The 11,052-nt window shown below is 43.4% G+C and overlaps 1 pseudogene; it reads right to left on the reverse strand.

Annotated features, from left to right (window-relative positions):
- Positions 1 to 9,867: 9,867 nt before the first annotated feature.
- Positions 9,868 to 9,999, reverse strand: LOC123325537 (annotated as a pseudogene).
- Positions 10,000 to 11,052: the final 1,053 nt, after the last annotated feature.

Raw genomic sequence — 11,052 nt, forward strand, 5'->3', positions numbered from 1 at the left:
TATCGGTTTATGTGCATAACATCGCAGGGGGCTTTCAGATGCCGCAGCTTGATAAGACCTTCGGAGGCTGTTCTCACCAGGGGGGCTCCAGGGAACCCACCGATGGTGCCATGCCCCCACACTGGGACTGACCCAGTTTCCTGAGGAGGAAGTGCTTTGCCCTGGAGGGCAGGGAGAGCGCTCCGTCCCCAGTCTGGCTTCCTGATCTCAAGCCAGGAGCCTCAAGCAGCTAAAATCCTTTGGGCGACAAGGTTTGGGTTTCACATAGAGCTGTCCCATTTGATGAAAGCAAGCAGCCTGTTCGTGTACATTTTGGAACTTTCCTCTGCGCTGCCCGAGGGCACCGTGCAACCTGTCGGGCCACCTGCTTGTGGTGGAGAGCTGGGAGAAGAATGATTCCAGAAAGGTGTCCACAGTCCATCGGCTGAGGCCATCAATTGAGAGTTCTCTTGGGGTGGATACCTTGTGGACTCTGGGAGGCAGGGAGAGTGGCTAGGGGACCAAAGGCTGAGAGAGATGTGGACAAGGGAAGAATGAAAGTGGGACATCTGCCCCCCAACTTGCCCTCGAAGAGTGAGAGCTTCAGCACAGGGACCACACCTGCGCCCACCGAGCAGTGCCAGAGGTCATGCTTTATCCCCAGCTGTGACTGTCACGTGCAGTCTGAGAGACAAAATCAGGACCGAACACTTTCCTAGGAAGCTCGATGCCCACCAGTGTACAAGGCACTTTGCACATACAAGCAAATATCCTTGTCTAGGTAGTTGATACTTGCTCAGATTTTCTAAGCATTCGGTGCTAAATGATATGAAAGCCAGTGTACCAGTGATAAACACTCCTGGGAAACTGGCTCACCCTTTCATCTGGCCTAAGCCCCATACTTTGTGCATCTGTTGACCCTTCTGGCCAGTTCTCCAACCCCCTCTGCAGCTGCTCAGGGATCTTTCGAGCAGTACCCACCCCCCAATCAAAGCCCGCTCACAGGAATAGAATCTAAACCAAGTCCATTCACACTACAAAGGCCAGTATGTTGTTACCTCTTCCAATGATATTGGCATGATTATTATCCTTAGTGGGAGAAAGAAGTTTCAGCCAAAGGAAAACATATCTAACTGTAAAGTTTTGAGAGAAAATGGAACAAGCATTTATTGAGTGTCTACTTTGTCCCTGGTATGCTGTGTGCACGATCTAGTTTAATCTGTAAAACAACTCTCTGAGGAGGCAGTTTTATATTCATTTCCTCAAGGAGTAAAAAAATGAGAGTAATCTCTCTAAAAGTACATAATGGTTTCAGCCTGAAAAGGCTTCTGGACTTCATTGGTAGACCCCTGGTTCATCAGGATCCGGGATTCTGGAAGTATCTCGGAGCTGCTACCGGGAAGGAAACGGGAAGCTGAGTAAGCGAGAATAGAGAATCGAGGCATTTCTCCTTGGTTTTGGCCAAAGCGGTGTCACTTGCATACATTTTAAATTTTGAATTTCAGGAAAGTTTCTGCATTAAGAGTTCAACTAAAAAATAAAATTTTAGGGGCGCCTGGGTGGCTCAGTTGGTTAAGCAACTGCCTTCGGCTCAGGTCATGATCCTGGAGTCCCTGGATCGAGTCCCGCATCGGGCTCCCTGCTCGGCGGGGAGTCTGCTTCTCCCTTTGACCCTCCCCCCTCTCATGTGCTCTCTCTCTCTCATTCTCTCTCTGTCAAATAATAAATAAAATCTTTATAAAAAAATAATAAATAAAGTTTCATTGGGCGCCTGGGTGGCTCAGTCGGTTGGGCGACTGCCTTTGGCTCAGGTCATGATCCCAGAGTCCCGGGATCGAGTCCCGCATCGGGCTCCCTGCTCAGCAGGGAGTCTGCTTCTCCTTCTAACCCTCCCCCCTCTCATGTACTCTCTCTCTCTCTCTCATTCTCGCTCTCTCAAATAAATAAATAAATCTTTAAAAAAATAAAATAAAATAAAATTTTAAAATAACTTCTTTGGCAAAGAGGAGTATTTTGAAGGGACTGAAGCAGGGATATACATGACCATATTCGCTTTTTAAACCACCACGTTTGGGTTGTGGGGAGACTTGATCCAGCCTAGAGCCAGTTGTGCAGAGGAGAGACACTGAGGGCCCGAACTAAGTCTTACGGGGTTTGCAAAGACAAGAGACCAGATTTGAGAGATCCCGAGGAAAGTGGTCTTCCAGCCCCTGGTGACTCCAAGCCTGGTCTTTGGACCAGCAGCCTTGTCACCAATTGGGAGACTGGGAGAAATGCAAAGGCTCAGGCTCCCCTCCCCGAGAGCTATGGAAGTAGAATCTGCATTTTGACCTGATCCCCCAAATGATCCCTATGCCCCCTTGAAATGTCAGAAGCACTGCTTTAGAACTGTTTGCCTGGCAAGGGGGAATGAGGAAAGACTATATGATGACTTTGACCTTCTGTTCCAGCATCCCGAAATGGGGGGAGGGTGTTGGAAGAGCGCTTCACCTCAGCAGCCTGGTGATGGCAAGGGCTTTCTAGTGCCAAGACATCTATCTAACTGAGCTGCCAAATAATGACACTGGTTAAGGACCTAGTTGCTCTATTATTATATTCTCCCTTTCTCTGTGGGTACAGATTTCTTCAAGCATCTAGGACCATCTCCCTGAGATGTCCTACTGAATTGTTCCATGGTAAACCTTTGATGCCTAGACTCTTCTTGACTTTCTTTTATTCTGCCTCAATATTTTCTTGTCCAACGTTTTATTCTCTCTGGGCTTGCTAATTTAAACTAAAATGCCAATGGCCAAGTATCATACTTTTTCAAAGAAATATTTCAGTATTCACTGAGTCTTTTTTTTTTTTTTAAAGATTTTATTTATTTATTTGAGAGAGAATGAGAGAGAGCACATGAGAGGGGGGAGGGTCAGAGGGAGAAGCAGACTCCCTGCCGAGCAGGGAGCCCAATGCGGGACTCGATCCCGGGACTCCAGGATCATGACCTGAGCCAAAGGCAGTCGCTTAACCAACTGAGCCACCCAGGCGCCCAAGTATTCACTGAGTCTTAATTCACTGCCATTAGAGATGAGACTATTTCAAGCACGGAGTTAATGAGGCCACATTTGGAGGCACGGGGGTCTTTAAGACCTGCTAACCTAGACAGCACCATCTCCTGTGGCTCCTCCACACATACTTTGTGCTCCTGAAATTCTTGATCTCAAAGGGCTGTGTTCATTCTTATGTGGAATGAGATTCCCCAGCTCCCCTGCTGCCTCTAGGCTGAGGTAGGTGCCCCCCACCTGTGTGGTCTCCTTGGGCATATCTCCGTCAGGGCATGCTATCACACTACACCTTGTTGATTTACATGTCCCTCCCACCCTTGATTCTGTGTCTTTTCATCTTTACACCCTCAAAGCATAGCAGAGTGCCTAGCTCATACCGGAGGCACAATAAATATTTGTTAAATGAGTCAATGAAAGAATGTGTGACTGGATGAGGCTGGTTTGGTGGGGGGTAGGATGAATTTGGGGAGTCAGAACAGTAGTGTATTGAGCAGTTTAGGATTAGAACTCATGAACTTCTTGACCTATGCTGAGGTCAGAATCAACTCCGTATTCTCTTCAGATTTTTGAGTATCTCTGAATTACTTTTAATATCCTCATGGGCCCTTCTGGTGAACAATAATCTAGAACATTCCTCCCCACCTTAACTTCACAGGGAAGCATTGAAACCTGCTGCTCAGTTATTTTCTCTAACAAACTTGCATACTGTAAAGTGGGTTTGGTCACTTATTTTTACTATTATGGGTTTTTTATTCTTAGTTGCAGAGGTATTTTTAGTATGTTTTCACTCGTTGAACACTTAGAGCTCAAGGAACAATAGACTTGCATAAGTTGACCCTGGCCAACTGTTTGTGGGGGAATTCCTGGCCTTAAGAAGTGATGCACTCCTATCCAGTCTAGCTACCCCAAACAAATTCCAGGACAATACAAAGAATGTTAAGACTAGCAAAGCAAGAAAATACTTCTGTTGCAGCTTCAAGCTTGGGGGACGCATTCCTCCCCACCTTAACTTAAGAATCTCCCTACAGAAGGAGGAAACAAAGACAGATCCCTGGGAGCAAAGAATGACAGAGTATGTGTCTACTGAATGGACACATGTGTGTTTTGTTGTCACTATTATCATCAATGATCCTCTGTTGTTGCAAACAGAGACCATAATATTATCCTGAGGGGCAAGCAGGCGTTATGATTTATCTTTTAATTCTTCTCTACTAACGATCCTCTGACATAGTCTACTGATCACTTTTTCCTTGCCTTTCATTCTTTATCCTAACACCTCTGAAGTATAGTTCTCATTCTGCATGCTCCCAGCCCCCATGGTGGCCATTTCTTCATTTCAAGGCTCCATTTCCCCATAGCTCCACTCAATTTTACACAGTCCTACATGGTGACATAATGTTCTTTTCTGGTCACTACTGCACATATAGTATGTAGTAACATCGAGAGTATCTTTGAAAATGAACCCCAAGCTTATTTTAAGCTGTTTCTTTGCCGTGCCATGGTTAACAACACTTGGCTTATTACAAATCACAGATGAGCCACCCATATGGATCAAGATCATTTTCTTGCCCTCCAGCAAAAGGATGGCGGCTGGCTCCTCTTCCAGCGTTGGAGAGAGATGCCTTAATTTCATGCTCTGATCATCAGAGTTAGATAGCATGCACATGGTCAAGACTGAGACAATGTGAAAATGAATGGGGGTCCTGGAAATGATGCTTGCTGAGAAGAGAGAAACACCAAAGGCCTCCTTTGCCTCTTTTCAACATTTCTTAGAGCCAATTCCAACTTTAGTTATACTACTTCTAATTTAAGAGACTTCACTGGATTTCCTCTTGTGTCTGCCATAGTTTTGCCAATCCCCACAACAATATTGTTTCAACTGTAACAGAGTTTTTTTTTTTAAAAAGATTTTATTTATTTATTTGACAGAGAGAGACACAGAGAGCAGGATCACAAGCAGGGGGAGTGGGAGAGGGAGAAACAGGCTTCCCGCAGAGCAGGGAGCCCGATGTGGGGCCCCATCCCAGGACCCTGGGATCATGACCTGAGCTGAAGGCAGACGCTTAACGACTGAGCCACCCAGGCACCCCTGTAACAGAATTTTTGAGTAGGTGGAAAATTGACTAACGCAAGACAAAGTATACCTGAAATGATTAGTATTTTTTCAAGTTTCTATGCTGCATGTCTAGGGTTAAAATGCAAGATTCAGAATCCATTGTGGATGCAACTTACTACTGCCATTTAACCAATAACGTTGACCAAACTAGCTTTCAATATGAAAATGAGTGCCTGGCTCTGGTGTAATCATGGGAAAGCAACAACTCTTCACTATGTGAACCCTTTATATGTTTTATGGAATAGCTAAAGAGAGAAAGAAAAGAAAAGAAAAAGAAAAAAAGAAATGAAAGAAAAAGAAAGGAAGAAAAGAAAAATGAAAGATCATGTAATGATATACTGTATGGTGACTAACATAACATAATAAAATAAAATTAAATTAAAAAAAAAAGAAAAATGAAACACCATGTCCAAATTAAAAATGCATTAATCAGATCTTAGTGACAATAAAAGATTTTTCTTTTTAACATCCCTGGAATGGGCACAAATAGAACATAGGGGTAAACTGCATTTAAAGTCCCATATTGCAGGGGGCACCTTGGTGGCTCATTTGGTCAAGCATCCAACTCTTGATTTCAGCTCAGGTCATGGTCTCAGGGTGATGAGATAGAGCCCTACGTTGGGCTCCACGCTCAGGGGGAGTCTGCTTGTGATTCTCTTTCTCTCTTCCTCTGCCCCTCCCCCCACTCACAAGCAGGTACACACACTCTCTCTCTCTCAAAAAAAAAATCCCACATTGCAGAGAATATTATTTCATGCTCTAATTCAGTTATTTTCTTTCTTTTCTTTCTTCTTCTTCTTTATTTATTTAGTTGGGGTTTTTTGTTTTTGTTTGTTTTGTTTTGTTTTTTTTGTATGTGAATGTTTTGTGTTTTGCTCTCTGGAAGATGACAAATTGTATAGCTCAGTGACATAAATTACCTGAACAATTTACTGGAGAAGTTCCTGGCAGAAAAGGCCTGCTAGCTCCTATGTTCATTTCCTTGCTGCCTTGAGAACACTATGTACCCTCTGGAGCCTGGGGCGGCCTGATTGGGCTGTATTATTTTCATATACACAGTCCGCTGGTTAGGGCCCTAAGAGGTAGAGCACATTGTCCTACTCTGTCTAAGAAGGGTCAAGCCAGACCTTATTATTGCCCCTTCAGTGCTGCTACTCTGCCTCTGGTAATGCTCAGGATTTGGTAATTCAGGGAAAAGACAATGCCAGTTCTGCCCCCGGACAGCTAAGACATAATTGCTGTCCACGGCATGCCAGGATTTTATAAATTCCAGCCTGTGATTGGTTCCTACCCTGAAGAATGTGTTCTGATTGTGTCTACCAGGGCTGACATATCTACACGTAAGACATAAACACAGTTGTTAATCATCTGGCACCTTTTAAAAAGACAGGATCGTCCTGCTGTCTAGCTTTTGGTGTTGTTAAGGTCTGATAATGCGATTGTGAGATGTGTTAGTGCTTTCCTCTACTGGCTCCAAATCAGGGATGATCAAATGTTTGTAGACCAGGACTCAGCCAGACCCTTGAGCTCCTTTTACCTGGCCCGAAAGTGGTGGCCCCCTCCAGTTTCTCCAGGCTTACCCTAACTGTCCCTTTCATACATCTGGAGGGCACATGTATAAATACATTAAATGTATCTAGAAGACAACAAGTGTATGTAAAACAGTCTCAACTTTAGGTAATAGTGAGCCTTACTGATTCGAGATATCCTAGGCCAGAGAATGGAATGGGATTATCCACCTTTTCCCTTCTCTTTCCTTTCTCACATTCCAAAGGTGAGTTTGGTACTGCCCAAATACCAGACATAAAACGCGCCCAACCCCAAACAGAACAGCGAGTTAAAACCATCAGTTTCTCCCCTCAGGTGGTCACCCAGTCCCTGATTTCCCATTTCTGGGACTAATACCTGTATCCTCTGTGTGATGTTGAACACCTGACTTTCTTTACCTGCTGAAGGCTTGGGGCATCTCTTCCTCATGATCACCACTGCTAACCCCCCACAACCGGGCTCACATCTGGATTGTGGAAGCAGCTCCTAAACAGTGTACCTGCATTCAGCCTTTCTCTCTGCCCTCCCTGTGATGGCCAGAACAAGCTTCCACAGGTGCTGTTGGCAGTGCCATCTGGTGACCCAGTAAAAAGTTTCGCTGATTACCTTAGATCTCCGACAACTGGCTTTATTTGAATGTCTCTCCCTCCTCTCTTATTTCTCCTCAACACTGTTCCCAACTCAGATAATGTGCCTGTTCTTCGCTTCACAAGACTGGCTAGATATTTGCCCTGAAGGCTTTGTTCAAATCTTTCCACTAATCTGGGATTCTCTCTCCCCTACTCTCCTTGCCCCTCTCAAGACCCAAGTTCCTCATCCAAGAGCCCACTCTTGTTAACCAGGGGCTCACTCTGATGGCATCTTCACTCTGCTTCCTCTGTGCCCTGAAAGGTGTTAGTCTATTGACGCTTGAGTCAATAGAAAATCATTTTGACCTGATGATATTTTGTTTTATAATTACTCACAAGGTGCTCCTGGTATTTGGAGTGTACCTCTACCAAACCCTCCCCAACCCATCTACGTCATAGAAAACTTTCTGAAGTCAGGAGCATGTCTCCTCTTGTTTTTTATACCGTTCCCCCCAACAAAGTCATGTATCTATTCAGCATTCCTTCAACAAATGTCCATAAGCATATAAGGGCTGCAGGCACAGGGGATGAGGAAGACAGACCCAGTCATTGGCCTTAAAAGCCAGTGTGGAGTGGGCTTATAGAGCTAACATCTGGGGACATAAAAGAAAAATGAGGCATATATTGTCCAAAGGAAGAAAAAAGCATGTGTGATAGCTTCATGAATAGTGGCAAGAGAGATGGGAAAATCACATCTCATGATTTATTTCATGGCACAACAATGCAGGTAGAGAATACCATGGCAGGCAGTGAACACAGTCCATCTGCCAGATTCTGCAGACTTTCTATGTCCTCTCGAAATAGTAGGGCCAGTCTTCGGGGGTGTTCTGGAAGTATTCTATATCTGGGTCTGCGTAATGGCTACACAGGTGTATACATATATAAAAACTCATCAAGCAGTGCATGTATCATAACTCAGTAAGAATAAAAAGGTCGTGTGTGTCTGTGCATGCTTAAAGAAAAATGGTAAGAAGAAAAGCAAAGTAAAGATTTGGCTGTCTGCATGACCTTTTATTCCCATAAAAATTCCCCCAGATCAGTCCTGTCTAGATCCCTAGGACCCAGGTTGGAGATACTTTTGTGGTCATAAACTGCAGAGCCATCCGAATGGATTCTTGTTGCATTCCATGGGAGCGTTGGAGCAAGTCAGCGATTCTCAGATGCTAGAGGATTAGTAATGAACCTGAAGATAGTGCAGAGTTTCTGAGCTCTGGCAGCACATTAAGACCACCAGATCATTCTTACAGAAACACCAGTGCAGGGACCTCACCCTCTGAGATTCTGATTCAGTTGGTCTTGGATGGGGTCCTGTACCACTATTTTTAAAAGAGTACTGTTTTTAATGTGTAGCACGAATTCATAATCTCTAGTGAATCCCATGCCCTCTTTATAGAGTTAAGGAAATAGGATTTCACAAAGTTTAAGTGATTTGCCTCAAGCAATGCTTCTGGATACACGTCTCAATTATTGCGGGGGAGCCTGTGGAGTGTATCCATGCCTGAGAAGAACCACTGGCTCAAGGTTACAAAGAACTAAGTGGTCAGAGCCAGGAATCCAATCCAAGTGTTTTGATTCTTAACCTTACTTTGTTCCACTTCATCTCCCCCAAATGTAGACATCATTATTGGCAAAAGCTTTTGAAATAAAAATTGTAGCTATTGCTTTAATCTAAATTTGAACTCATTAGAGCAACCCCACTGACTGGAAACATTAGAAGGATTCTAGGGGGGTAGAATTTACTCTTTAAAATTCTTCTTGATGGGAATAAACAATGTCAATGGCTCTCCCAGGTCTTATTTCTCATTTCCCTCCTCCTCAGCCTACCGTCAACGCCCAATGATAGGATCTATCAGTTGGGTTAATACATTTGACAGAACACCCTTTGTGGCATCACTCTGGCACACTTCACTTCCACATTAAAATATAATAATTCAAGAAACCAGAAAAGTGAGGTGGAAATTAGTCAGAAAAAGACTAATGAAGAAGCTGATGTATATTAAAACATCTGAGAAAGAGAATTAATGAGATCTTTGCAAGCTAGCTTAAAACTCCCAGCAATATGGGGCGCCTGGGTGGCTCAGTCAGTTAAGCATCTGCCTTCTGCTCAGGTCATGATCCCAGGGTCCTGGGATCGAGTCCCGCATCGGGATCCCTGCTTGGTGGGGAGTCTGCTTCTCCCTCTTCTCTGCCCACCTGTCTTTCTCTCTCTCTCTCTGTGTCAAATAAAATCTTTAAAAACAAAAAAACTTCCAGCAATATATGAGCTGCCCAACTAAAATGACTTCAAGACTCTATAGTAGTAATTTGAAATCTACAAGCAGTTGTTTAAGACATTGAATACAATGTCTGTTTTTAGCAGCCCACAGAAAATTCATTAGCGAGATCACCACTTAGAAGCAAATGCAAAGGACTTCCTCAGAAATCCATCATCTAGATGAGTTGAAAGTAGCTCATCTTCCTACAGCTTTTTATCAGTGCCTTCCTTTGAGGTAATCAAGGCAATTTCTGCATTCACACGTGATGACTGCTCTTTTCTCCATTTTATCACTTTTATCTGGATAGTTATGTGCATTTTCACTGGATGATCATTATGTTTTTAACAAGAGTACACAGTATATTCAATTAGCAATAATCGTGCCTCGGATAAACCTCATTGGCTATGATACTGCCACTGCGCAAAGCTGGAGTACACAGAATATTCAAACACGAAAGAAAGATACATCTATTAGACTCTGTGTCAATGTGGTTGGATAAGTGCATGTTAGATGAGAGATTGGTTTAGATCAGATCTAACTTTTCTTCAGGGCTGGCAAATGTAGGAAATAAATTATAGTGGACCTCGGATGCAGAGTAGCTCTGAATTCAGCTGTGGTCTGACATGGAGAAGGACCTCATGAGGAATTTTTCTTCAGATGCTCTCATCCTTCCTTTCTTTTTTTTTTTTATTAAGTTTTTTTTTTTAATTTTAATTCCAGTGTAGTTAACATACAGTATTATCCTAGTTTCAGGTGTACAGTATAGGGATTCAGCAACTCTGTACATGACTCAGTGCTCATCATGGAAAATGTCCTCTTCATCCCCATCACCTATTTCACCCATCCCCCACCCACCTCCCCTCTGGGAACCACCAGTTTGTTCTCTCTTAAAGAGTCTGTTTTGTGGTTTGTCTTTTTTTCCTTTGTTTGTTTTATTTCTTAAATTCCACATATGAGTGAAATCATATGGTATTTGTCTTTCTCTGATTGACTGATTTCACTTAGCATCATATTCTCTAGCCGCATCCATGTTGTGGCAAATGGCAAGATTTCATTCTTTTTTAAATATTTTATTTATTTATTTATTTGAGAGGGAGAGAGACAGAGAGAGCAGAGGGAGGAGCAGAAGGAGAGGGACAAGCAGACTCTGAGCTGTGCATGGAGCCGGATGCAGGGCTCAATCCCAGGACCCTGAGATCATGACCTGAGTCGAAACTGAGAGTCAGTTGCTTTAACTGACTGAGTCATCCAGATGCCCCAAGATTTCATTCTTTTTTATGACTCAGTAATAGTCCATTGTGTGTGGAATATTCACACACCTCTTCTTTATCCATTCATCTATTGATGGACATTTGGGCTCCTTCCATAATTTGGCTATTGTAAATAATGCTGCAGCAAATATACAGGTGCATATATCCTTTCAAATTAGTGTTTTCATCTTCTTTGGGTAAATACCTGGTAGTGGAATTACTGGATCATAG

This window comes from Neomonachus schauinslandi, chromosome 8 (assembly GCF_002201575.2).
Source record: "Neomonachus schauinslandi chromosome 8, ASM220157v2, whole genome shotgun sequence".
In the NCBI taxonomy this organism is placed as follows: domain Eukaryota; kingdom Metazoa; phylum Chordata; class Mammalia; order Carnivora; family Phocidae; genus Neomonachus; species Neomonachus schauinslandi.